The sequence below is a fragment of the Lepidothrix coronata genome, unplaced genomic scaffold, assembly GCF_001604755.1.
Source record: "Lepidothrix coronata isolate B3197 unplaced genomic scaffold, Lepidothrix_coronata-1.0 Scaffold2, whole genome shotgun sequence".
Lineage (NCBI taxonomy): Eukaryota > Metazoa > Chordata > Aves > Passeriformes > Pipridae > Lepidothrix > Lepidothrix coronata.
Genome location: NW_016690182.1, coordinates 13,999,697 through 14,009,933, shown reverse-complemented (window position 1 = coordinate 14,009,933; position 10,237 = coordinate 13,999,697).

The following is a 10,237-nucleotide window of genomic DNA, read 5'->3' as shown; positions in this document are numbered from 1 at the left end:
GGCAGTGAGAGCTGGGAAATGGGGGGATAATCCCCCTGTGGGAGCACCCCTGTGTTAGGGATCAGGGGAGTAGCTGAGGCTGGAAGAGGCTGCTGGAGGTCACGGAGTCAAAACCTGTCACAGCAGGTGACCCAGGGCTGCTTGCCCAGGTCTGAGGTTTTCAGCTTCTCCACAACCTTTGGACAGGCTTTTCCAGGGCTCTGTCACCCTCACAGTAAAAGAGTGTTTTCTTGTGCTGGGATGAAATTTCCCATGTTTGGGTTGTGCCCCCTGCCCTTTCTCTCAGTGGGTGTCACGGAGCAGTCAGGCTCAAGTGCAGTTCTGTGTCCCAAAGCAAAGTACCACGTGTGAAGTGGGGGGGAAAACTGCCTGTGAGTGTTCCTGTGCTCCTCTCATGGAGCTGGCTGGGCTCCCTGCCTCAGGATAAGCATTTGGGTCAAAATCTGCCAAAGCCCAGACACTTTCCTGAGCAGTGTTTGAAGGAATGCAGAGCACTTACTCCCCTGTCCTGCCCTGCTGTGGTCTGTGAGGGCCAGCACAGCTCCAGGGGGGGTTATACCTCCAATTTGTCAGGATAGAAAAAAGGTGAGAGGCCTGAACAGGTCTTATGTTTTTGAGTTTTCTAGAAGCAGCTCTCAAGCATTTTAACTAAACAATGAGTGAATGCTCCAGTACTTCTCTGAGCTGCTTTCTTATTTTCATTAAAAAACCCAACAAACTAAAAAACCCCCTCTGCTCTGTCGATTCCCCCATGCCTTGTGCCTGTTCACAAGTAGGTTGGCCAGGCTGCATGGGCAGAAAAAGAAATCCTGATTGTTTTTTTGGGGTTGCTCAGGCTGGGGTCCCGCACAGCTCCGCTTTCTCCCTGGGCCCTCAGCTCATCCCTGCCCAGTGCTGGTCTCAGCTGGACACAGGGCAGAGTTTTGGTGTGATCTGAGAGCTGAAGGCCTCCCCTCGTGTCTCCTTCCCTCCCCAGATGACTCAGGGCTTGGCTGCAGCTGGATGGGCAGATCCTGCTGTGCTGGGAGCGTCCCTGGGACGAGGAGGTGGATCCCGGAGCCTGGGTCTGACTGAGCCGGGCAGGGGAGATCCCCCGGGCTCTGCAGGCACCTTCAGGGGCCACTCGTTTTAGGCAGAGGGGGTCCTTACCACTGGCTCTGCTGTGTGGAGAGGTTTGCATCCAAGTCTTTCCAAGATTAGTTTTACTTTCCATTAAGACACAACCCTGTAATTTCTTCCTCTTGGACTGTCTCTTTGGCCTGGTGTGCCCCAAGAGATGTGGAAACCTGCAGTTTTAGCACTTGTGTTTTGGAAGATACAGGTTTGTTGCACAGAAATAGTAACCAAAACATTTGGGTTTGTTTAATTTAGGCCTTGAGTCATTTTGGGTTAAGAGAGTGTGTGAACCTTCTTGTTTCAGTCTGAATGGTTCTATTTTAGCTCTGACTGAATTAAAAACAAAACCCAAACCAACAAAAATTAGCTAGAATTTTTTTAAAAATTTTTTTTAACGTATCTATCCATCCACAGTTTTGTACCAGATTGTTTAGGGAAATGGATCTAAAGCATCTTGGTCTGCAGCCTTGGGCTTCTGTCACTGCAGGACAGGCACGATACCTGCCATGTACCACACTACCCTAATGTGAAGCTGCATCACCTCTCTGAACAGAAAACTCACCAAATTAACACATCTGCATCTTGAGATTATCTCAGCTGAAGGTTCCATAGTTTCAGGGAAGATAAATCTGCAGAACCCTGATCTGGATTCATTGACACACCTTCTTTATGCAACCTGTATCTTGTTGTTAAAACCAACCAACAAAAAAACCCCAAAAACTCACATGTTCATCAAGTAGCAAGAAGGCCCCAAATACTGTGTCAAATGTTCTTAGGAACAAGGTATGATACATAAATCTTTTTATTCAGCTGGCCAATGTATATCACCTGTGATTCAAGATTAATACAGAATTAGAAATTATTAGGGTCCTCCTGGAATTTGACAGTGCCTCTCCTTTCCTGAAATCTGATAAGACAATGATATTTCCAAAGTGAAAGCTTTGAGTTACCCCAGAGTAAATGCTGTTACAAGCCACTGATTCCAGTTTTACTTTAGCTCCTACAGGTGTCTAGTACAGCAGCCTCTCACCTGCCTCACCTCCCTTGGTGGCAGCAGGCACCTTCTGAGTGGTGAGCAGAGCTCTGGCATTCCATATCACTGTTCTGTTGGGGAAAAAAAGAGAAAGGTTAAATTATTTGGATCAAATATAAGTTCATTCTACACTGTACAAAATCAGTGGACCAAATACCAACTTGTAGGGCTCTGGTGGAAAATGCTATCATAGGTAATGGTAGGATTAATGTTAGTTTAAAACTTCTTTTTTTGGGCACTACAGAAGCACAGAGAAGTCCTGTGTTCCTGCAGCCTGTGGTAGCCAGGAGCTCCAGGGGTTAATCCTGGAGCCTCTGCAGCTGATGCCTCAAACATGGTTTTCAGGCTTCACAGGATCCATTTTACCAGCACGGAGCTCCTGCATGGATTTTTTAACCACTCCCTAGATGCTTTCATCTCAGTATGGCTGCATCATCTTTTAAAGTGCTCTTTCATTTTCTTTTTTCCTTTTTTAGTAAGTTTTTTAGTAGCATTTTTAGAGCACATCTCTGCAGAACAGTTTAACCAGCCCTTAGGGTCAGGCTCTGATTCCAAATTCAGCATCTGCCTTGATACCAGAGCTGTGCCACTGGCAATGTTAGAGTTTGGGGTTTTTTTCCTTCCAGTTGACTGGATAATTTAAGTAGTAGCTGTGACTTTGTACCACATCTGCTCAGTCATGAAGGAAAACTGCTGATGAGATAAGATTGGGCTGTTTGTATTCCATTAAACACATCTCTAAAATGAAGTTTTTAAGGACAGTTGGGGAGCTGTACACACACACACACACAGAGATGCAGGAAAAGGAGACACAGAGTGGGATTCTTCAGCATTTTTGGTTTAACTCCTCATTGAATGTAATCCTTGGACAGCCCTGAAGCCCTTTGTCTCTGCAGATGGTAGTGATGGGACTGTGTGCTGGCATTGGGCAGGTGAGGGCAGCAGCCAAGACACATTGACCTTTATTCTCTTAGATCTGTGCCCATTCTTCAGGCAGTTTTTCCCACAATCCCAGATTGGCTGCTCCGACTCCTTATCATGATAGATGACTAAAAGGAAAAGCAGGGAAGGATTACAAAACCCAGACAAAGCAAGAGCAGGTGAGAACACATGGAATGTGCATTCACATTAATCTCCAGAGCAGCAGCAAGTTTGGGGGTACAAATCTTAATATTTTTTCCTAATTTGTCCTTAAATTCTGATGCTCCCAGCCTGGCAATGCTCACAGTGCCCACGATCACACGTGGAGCAGTCAGCTCCAGCGCTTATTTAGGATTAAAAGGTGGAAGCTGACCTTGTGCATGCACACTGCCACAAATCCTTGTAATTCCTCCCAGCCTCTGCTGATGCCCCGAGCCACAGCTGGGTGATGGTTTGCAGGGCAGTCACCCAAGGCCCCCTCCCCTGAGATGCCGGAGTTCAGCCCCGGGTGGAGGCAGCACTTGTGCCGGGGGTGCAGAACAGCCCGAAGCAGTGACAGCTCCTCTCTCCGAAAGGCCTGACCCGCCGGAGCACCTGAGGAGCCTCTTCCCATGGGCAGTTTCAGGAGACAAAATCCGGGCAGAACTGGTTGGTGCTTCCTCCTGTCTCCTCTTTCGCTGGGTGCTGGGATGGCTTCCCAGCGGGGAGTCACCTCACAGCCTGCCCTGCAGCACCCAGACTGGCTTGTGCTGTGACAAACTGCCACGGTAAGGAGGTAGGAGAGAAACAGAGGAGGAAAAACACAATCTGCTTATTTCTTCAGTGCTTGGTGGTTTGGGAACCCAGAGAATGACAACTTAGCAAAGCAGACATGTGAGTACCAAAGTTTAAAGTAAGCACAATTAAAGAAATATTTAATAAAATAAAGCAAATTAGGTAACTTGAAACAGGGAAAGAGCAGAGAAAGAGCACCTGGAAGAGTGCTGAGGAGGAATTTCGGGGGCAGAAAAAAGCCTTCCCTTGCACTTTGAGGCACTGTGAAACCTCTGTGAAATATTGGTGGAGCATAAATATTTCTCAGTGAGTCCTTGCCCACCTTCCCTTGAAGGGCCCTGCTTCTTCAAAGCTCCAGAAATGGCATCTTTTCAGAAATTCCTAAGTCCCAAGAGTGCTGTGATTGTGCTGGAGCTCCATCCAGTGGGGAGCAGGCAGGGGGCAGGTGTCCCAAACCACTCTTCCCCCGGGTTATTCTGTTCACTGAAAGCCCAGCTCAGTGGCAAATCTACTGGAGGGTCTAACTGGGGATTTGGCCTTTCATTAGTTGGTGATCAGTGTTAGAGTAATTTGTTACCCATTTTTAAGCAGACACTATTAAGGGCTAAACCAAAGGACAGGAGCTGATGCATTAGAATAGATAAATGTGCAATTAAGACTGATGGAGTATGATATTAATGTTGAATATCAAAATACATGCCCCAAACAGACTCAGCTTTGACTATCCAAGAAAATCTCTACTACAAATCAGTTCAAGATGTCTTAAATAATAGTTTTTTAAAAACCATTTTTTAAAACTGTGGTATTAAATCTCCATAGTTAAATATGTGATATGTGTGTAAAAGCCTTTTAAAATAACTGGTCTTGCTCCAGACTCCTTCAGTGATACTCTGTTTCTGGAATCTGGACACAGAAGGCTGAGAGCCAGTATTTAGGGGAAAAAAGTGTGCTGTTTCTCAGCCTCCCTCCTGAACTATTTCCACCTCTCTAGAATGTTCTTACCCCTCCCACAAGATCCCTGTGTTTGAAAATCACACTACTGCAATGAAAAAAGACAGCTTAGACCTTGTGCTGCAGCCTGTTTTTAAGTGGAAGCTTCGACTGCAGTGGGTGGTTATAAAAGCAGGACGTTTCTGCAGCCCAGGTCACAAGACACAGATGCAGATGCAGATTACTGGTCTCCAAACCACAGCCTCCAGTTTGTCTCACATAAACATGCACCCCAGGGCACCAAAGCCTGGTCTGTCTAAACTTGCCACAGTCCCACTCCTCTTGGCTAAACAGAGCTGGCAGCATCATGCAAGTGAGGGCTATGCCAGTCTAAAGTACAGCTGCTGCTTCCTATTCCTGGGAATGGCTTCCCAGGATGGTCACGGGTCTAACCCCAGACCTTTGTTATTGCTGTGGGTTTTTCATTACCAGCCTTTTGCCCTCCTGGTTTTGCTGCACTGGTTAATTTAAAAGTACAGGGTTTGAACTGTTTGCATGGGCCTTTTTCTTTAAATATTTGCAGTATATTCTAAATATTTCACAACAGGAGGGAAGGACAGAGAGGTGACTCAAGCATGGAAATGAGCTTTGTGTCTCGAATGTGTGTCTGTATTACTTCCCCCTTTCTTTGTAACTTCTTTATAACACACAAATTCAGGTGCCTTGGCCATATCCCATCTGGAATTACATTCTGCCACTGCAAGTTCTCGCGTGACATCCTCCCTGTTCCTCTACCTCATGTTCTTCACAAAACAAAGCTGGAGAAAAAGCAAGCAAGGATGAAACCACAGTACATCTCATGAACGATGGCTGCAGTTCTGCCAGACCAATGATCCTTAGAAATGCACTGAGATTACTACAGACTTCTTACCCAGTACTGTCCTAACCTGTTGGGTGGATATAGTCGTAGTAGAGTTAGTCCTCTTGAGTAGAGAGTCCTCTTGGTCATTTTTATTTATTGACTTTTATTTATGGCTTGCTTAGTCCTTTATTCCTGAATGCCCACATCTACCTGGGGATTCCCAAGTGTCCCTTTGTCCCCTCTCCTCAGTCAGCTGTCCTGCACTGCTGTGGGTGCTCAGGTTACTTTGTGCCACACACTGGGACATTAATGGTCCGTGCTTTCTTACCCCTAGGAGGTGATGTGCAAGCTTTTTAAAATAAAGGCTTGTACTAATGAATGAATCCATTTCCCAGGGAAAGCACTAGGTGCCACAAGGACTGGGTTGGGGACTACACCTGGGAAGAGCTTTCCTTTCTGAGTCAGCATTAAGGAATTTAACCTTTGCCTTTGGAGAAAACAGCACTGCACAAAGTAGAACATGGAGAAGGAAATGGATTAATTTCAGAACAGTGAAATAGTTACAGCTCCCATGGATCTGCAGAACCCCTTCCTTATCTCCTCACCTGCAGTCCCTTAGGGTGAGTGTTTGTTCACCTGCTGTCACTTGAGCTTCTGGCTCAGCAGACAGGAGGGGCTCTGGGCAGCCCTGCTCACCTGAGCTCTTCTGCTCAATAAACCCTGACAGAGGATCCAAAGGTGGAGTGCTCTCGCCTTGTGGGAAGGCTGCATCCAGGACCAGTTTAGGCTTTGACTCTTGGGCCTTGGTGAAGGCTGTAATAGCATCCACACTTGCAGATGTCCCGCCCGTGGGTGAGGCTGCAAGCACCGTCCAGGTGCTCTGGGTCACAAGGACCCACTTGGGCCTTGTGAGGTCGACTGCAAGGTCTGGGCTGCTTTGCTGCATCGCAGGAGGGACCACTGGGCACACCCCAGATTTATTCTGCAGTCAAGCCACTACCAGACCTAATTTAATTTGAACCCCGATTGTATGATAAACAATCATACAATCAAACCCCCAATAGATGATAAACTAGGGTGACACACACTGACAAGCTAAGTTGAAGTTTCCTGATCTCATCCATCTGAACAGGTGACCACCTGTAGTGGGTTGACCCTGGCTAGATGCCAGGTACCCACTAAAGCCACTCTTTCCCTTCCCTCTGCAACTTGACAGAGGAGAGAAAATACAATGAAAGATCCATGAGCTGAGAGAAGAGCTGGGAGAAGTCACTTATTGATCACCATCACAGGCAACACAGACTCAAAGTGGGGATATTAATTAAATTTATAACTAATAGGATCAGAGCAAAAGAGAGAAATAAAATAATCTTAAAAACACCTTACCCTCACCACTCCTTCCTTCCAAGTTCTCCCTCCTCCCTCCCAGCTGTGCAGGGGGACAGGGAGTGGGGGTTACTGTCAGTTGTTTCTGCTGCGGCTCAGGGAGGGGAGTTGGAGTCCTTCCCCTGCTCCTGTGGGGTCCCTCCCATGGGAGACAGTCCTTGATGGACCTCTCCAGTGTGAGTCCATCCCACAGGCAACAGTCCTTCATGAACTGCTGCAACATGGGTCACTTTTCCATGGAGTGCAGCCCTTCAGGAACAAGGTGCTCCAGCCTGGGTCCCCCCCAGGGCGACAAGTCCTACCAGGGAAACCTGTTCCAGCAGAGTTCCTCTCCCCGTGGATCAGCAGGTCCCTGCCAGGACCCTGCTCCATCTTGGGCCTCCCATGGGGTCACAGCCTCCTTTAGGCATCCCCCTGCTCTGACATGGGTTCCTCCCCGGGCTGCAGGGGAGTCTCTGCACCCCGATGCTCCCCCATGGGCTGCAAGGGGGGTCTCTGCACCTCGATGCTCCCCCAGGGGCTGCAGGGGCACAGCTGCCCCACCCTGGTCTGCACCACGGGCTGCAGGGGAACCTCAGCTCTGGCACCTGTAGCACCTCCTGCCCCTCCTTCTCCACTGACCTTGGTGTTTGAACAGTTGTTCACATGTTCTCACTCTGCTTTTCCCTGGCTGCAATTTACATCTGCCCAACAACTTTTTTTCTTTCCCTTCTCAAACATGTTTTCACAGAGGTGTTACTGTCACTCCTGATGGGCTCGGTCTTGGCCAGTGGTGGGTCCGTTGGGATGGCATTGGCTCTATGGGACATGGGGGGAAGATTCCAGCACCTCCTCACAGAAGCCACCCCTGTAGCCCTCCCTGCTGCCCAGACCTGGCCACAGAAACCCAGTACACTACCTGAGAGGTGATTTCACATCACCTGTCAGTTTGTTCCCAGTTGTGCATTTCAGTGTTTGGTGCTGTTGGGATTGGCACATCACCTGGGTGAACTGACATCTCTATCGTGTCTTGGAAGCCCAGCCAGGCTGTTCCAAGCCTTCTGACAAGTCTTGAAGCAGGAGACTCCCACCCTTCTGCCCTGGAGCCATGCAGGCAGTGTCTTCACCCACGTGAGCAATGCATTTGTCTGGCTTTCTATGTATCTTCGTATTTAATTTCTTGTCAGTGCATGCTTGTTTGAATCACAGAATCATTTAGGATGGAAAAGATCTCTGAGATCAGCGAGTCTAACCCATGCCCCATCCCCACCTTGTCCCCCAGCCCAGAGCACTGAGTGCCACAGCCAGTCCTTCCTTGGACACCTCCAGGGATGGGGACTCCACCACCTCCCTGGGCAGCCCCTACCAATGTTTAATCACTCTTTACATGAAGAAATTCCTCCTGATGTCCAGCCTGGCCCTCCCTGACACAGCTTGATGCCGTTTCCTCTTGTCCTGTCCCTTGTTCCCTGGGAGCAGAGCCCGACTCCCCCTCCCAGCTCCCCCCTCCTGTCAGGGAGTTGCAGAGAGTGAGAAGGTCCCCCCTGAGCCTCCTTTTCTCCAGGCTGAGCCCCTCCAGCTCCCTCAGGAGTTCTCCAGCCCCTTCCCCAGCTCCGTTCCCTTCTCTGGACACCCTCCAGCCCCTCAATGTCGTTCCTGAATTGAGGGGTCCAGAACTGGACACAGCACTCATCCTGCCTGCACTTCACTTACCTTTTGGGGACTCTCCCTTTGCATTTGCCCTCACTGTCAGCAGAGAACCGATTTTTTTTCAGGCACTCAGCTCACCATCACCATTTTCTCAGCAGTGTCTGTACATTTTGTGAGCGTGGCAGAAAAATAACCCCATCAGCAAACAGAAAGGCCTATCCTATGGGGAAAAGACAAAAGACCATGAGCTCCTTTTTCAACTAGTAGAGTCCATTGCACTGTGCTATTGTCACCCAGTGCACAGCCCTCTGCACTGCGCTAGGGGCTGCACTTAAGTTGGGGCAGGTGATTTTTTGACACAAACCTACTGTGAGGGTATGGAGTGACAGGACAACAGGGAACAGCTTTGAACAGGCAGAGGGCAGAGTTAGCGCTGCATTCCGCTCTGGGATCCCCAGCTCAGGAAGGACCTGTTGGAGCAAGTCCAGAGGAGGCCACCAAGTTGATCAGAGGGAGGGAGCAGCTCTGCTCTGAGGAAAGGCTGAGAGAGTTGGGATTGTTTGGGATGGAAAAGAGAAGGCTTTGGGGTGACCTAATTGTGCTCTTCCAATACCTGAAGGGAGGCTACAGGAAACATGGAGAGAGACTACTTTTGAGGGTCTGGAGTGACAGGACAAGGGGCAATGGCTTCAAACTGACAGACAGCAGGGTTAGATGGGGTATTAGGAAGAAACTCTTCCCTGTGAGGGTGGGGAGGCCCCGGCACAGGTTGCCCAGAGCATCTGTATCTGCCCCATCCCTGGAAGTGTGGAAGGTTAGTGGGGCTAGTGGAAGGTGTCCTGGGCTAGTGGAAGGTGTCCCAGACTAGTGGAAGGTGTCTCGGGCTAGTGGAAGGTGTCCTGGGCTAGTGGAAGGTGTCCCGGGCTAGTGGAAGGTTAGTGGGGCTAGTGGAAGGTGTCCTGGGCTAGTGGAAGGTGTCCCAGACTAGTGGAAGGTGTCTCGGACTAGTGGAAGGTGTCCTGGGCTAGTGGAAGGTGTCCCAGACTAGTGGAAGGTGTCTCGGACTAGTGGAAGGTGTCCTGGGCTGGTGGAAGGTGTCTCAGACTAGTGGAAGGTGTCCCGGGCTAGTGGAAGGTGTCCCGGGCTAGTGGAAGGTGTCCTGGGCTAGTGGAAGGTGTCCCGGGCTAGTGAAAGGTGTCCTCGCCCACGAAGGTGTGGGACTGGATGAGGTTAAAGGTCCCTTCCAACCCAAACTGTTGTGTGATTCTGTGAAACCGTGCTGCCGGAAAGTGTATCCCTTCAAACAGTTGGTTTTTCCCCAGTTGACTTGGAAAGTATTTATGTAAGTCACTTAAAAATATCCCGGGTTTTGTTCATCCTTTAGTGGCGACGCTTGGCCTGCCCCAGGCCTATGGCTCAGCTGCGGAGGTGCCTGCCCTTCATCTGAAGGATTCCCACCAACCGACACACTTCTTTACCACAGTTATGGGTAATTTACGCTCAGATAAGACGCAGAACTGTTAATTCCGGCGCTCTCCGCCCGCACCCCGCGCGCCCCGGACGCCCCTCAGGGAGTAGCGGCTGCG